Source organism: Penaeus japonicus, unplaced genomic scaffold (genome assembly GCF_977035675.1).
Source record: "Penaeus japonicus unplaced genomic scaffold, GWHDUDI00000001_assembly GWHDUDI00000014, whole genome shotgun sequence".
NCBI classification, from domain to species: domain Eukaryota; kingdom Metazoa; phylum Arthropoda; class Malacostraca; order Decapoda; family Penaeidae; genus Penaeus; species Penaeus japonicus.
The window spans coordinates 17,532,944-17,535,443 of record NW_028234416.1 but is presented as its reverse complement, the minus strand read 5'-3'; the positions used below and the strand labels follow the sequence as shown (position 1 = coordinate 17,535,443).

At 48.1% G+C, this 2,500-nt stretch overlaps 1 protein-coding gene across 1 annotated transcript in view; it reads left to right on the top strand.

The window, feature by feature from the left end:
- The first annotated feature begins 431 nt into the window (after window positions 1-431).
- Window positions 432-2,500, top strand: part of LOC122260217 (protein Wnt-5a) — a 112,330-nt gene continuing 110,261 nt past the window's right edge. The window contains exon 1 of the mRNA XM_043027389.2: window positions 432-569. The gene's annotated coding sequence lies outside the window, so the exon portion shown is untranslated. The remainder of the gene's footprint in view (window positions 570-2,500) is intronic.

Below are 2,500 nucleotides of genomic sequence, written 5' to 3'. Positions count from 1 at the left end.
ATGATACTCCGGCGCTGATTGGTCGTCTGTGCTCGATAGGCGGGACCTGCTGATCTTGCCCGTATGGTGGACAAGCTGTATGGCCTCACTTTGATTTAATTTTTATCATCTAAACGATAAACCGTTAACATCATTCCCAATAGCCAATGGCTATCGAAAACTGGAGAACAAAAGCCTGCACAGCCGCCCCGCCACGCTATAACATTTCGAAAGCAAACATATCGAGAGAGACGTTGATACAATTATGTGTAACCAAAGCGCCCAGGGTAATCGAGCACTTTGCTACAAAATATATTACCGATAAAGTGCACAGTACATGAATGAGAGTCGTATAAAGTCTGGTATGTCTTGGCTGAGCCCTTGCCTCCCTCTGGAACCAGGGACACGCTCACACTGTTACCAGGCCGCGCTGAGGGCGACGCTGACGGGGATTTGATCCTAGCGGGCTGTTACACTGACGAGGGGCACGGAGGCGGCTGACCCTCTGACGTTTCAGTCACTCTGAGTTGTGGTGTGGACGCGACAACACGGCGCTCGGCTCCCCGCTGTCCTACGCGCCCCAGCACAAGGTAAGGGCACCCACGGTTTCTTCCTTCTCTGCGCTATTTCACGAGTGTGGCGAGTGTGACGGGGAGAGCGCGGCCGCGAGGGAAAAGCGCGCAAGAAGCACGTCACAGCCGCCCACGAAGGCGACCATCATTTCTGCTGACTTTTTCATTGGAACTTTTGAGCGGCGCCTCTTGCGACACGTGCAAGGAGCCCGGGTGATCGGAGGCGAGGGCTGTCCCGCCCGGCAATCAGGAGGCGTACTTCCCCGTGGGTGTTCTCCCCTGGGGGACTGAGGGACATTGATGACATAGTGACGGCGTCGGCAGCGTGGGTGCGAGCCTTTCGCGGGTGGAGGGGCGAGTGGCGAGGCGGGCGGGCATGTGTGGGCACCGAGGTGGGCACTGCTCTCAAGTGAATTAGATTACGTTATCATTTACGCGCATGACCTTCCGGACAAGATTGCGGGTGGTGTGCGGGTGCGGGCGGCGACGAGAGGGAGCTGCGGGGACCGAGGACATCGCCGCAGCCACCTGCTTGCCGCCGCCCCTCCAGAAAGGGTCGTTTCGCGAAGGATGCGTTTCTTGCGAGGTCCTAACACGAGGTCTTGGCAGAGATAATGGTACGCGAGCACGGCGCGGCGGCAGGAGGAGAACCCGAGGAACAGCCAGATTCGTGTAACAGCTGTCAGGGTTTCGCAGGGAGGTGAAAAGGAATAAAACTAATAGGAACGTTGAAGGAAGTTCGTGGACAAGAATACTGATAGATATTATTTTACTGTAATTTTACTGTAATAGATATGACCAAAAATGTGATTTATCAAAGGCTTTTACCGCAAAATTCGCAATCGCACTCCTGTTCTTTGTGCAGAGGAAAACGTCAGAAAAAGATGACGGGTGTGATCTAAAATATTGTGACACTTGAATCTGAAAATTTTGCGAAAAAAGTATTCAGTAGTTTATAACAATTGTTCTGGAAATTGAAATTGTTCTTGGTAAATGTAAAGTACAAAACCACGAAAATATGAATCTAATCATATACCGCTACGCCTTTGGAATAAAACATCTAACACCAAACGTCCCATCGAATATATTACAGTAAAACAACTTCTCCGTTAAAAATACCCTTCCACTCACCCCACAAAGTTTACAAAGTCTCCAGAGCCATCTCGCAAATCACAACCTTGCATTCTCCTTTTGCATGAAGTCGCCAGACCTTGATATATTCATCTATACATTTGCCGGAGCACCAGGACCCTTCTCTCGAGGACATATTTGACACGGGATCATGAAATTTGGCCTCCCTCCAACGCGCTGACGACCTCGTCTGCCCTGGGGACCGCGAGGGGGGGGGGCTGCTCCCCACTCGCCCCCCTCTTCCTACCCCCTCGAGTCCTATCTGGGTCTTTATCTTTGTCTTCATATATATATAGATATAGATATAGATATAGATATAGATAGATAGATAGATAGACACACACACAAATATACGAATATATATATATATATATATATATATATATATATATATATATATATATATATATATATATGTGTGTGTGTGTGTGTTTGTGTGTGTGTGTGTGTGTGTGTGTGTGCGCGTGTGTGCGTGTGTGTGTGTGTGTGTGTGTGTGTGTGTGTGTGTGTGTGTGCGCGTGTGTGCGTGTGTGTGTGTGTGTGTGTGTTTACAGATAGATGAATAGAAGAGAATTGTCTTCTCCGTTTGTTTCTATCTCTTTTCCATTTTTATGTTTTCTTTCTCTCCATTTCCATTTCTATTTTCCAAGTCTACATCCATCTCCATCTTCATTTCCGGTAACCTCTTTTTCATTCCCATAGTCATTCCCTTTTTCCTTTTCGTCTTTCCCTTTCACTTTAAACTCTCTACGTAATCTCCATCTCCTTCTTCGCTCCATCTCCCTTATCATCATTTTCCTATTCTTTTTTCTATCGCC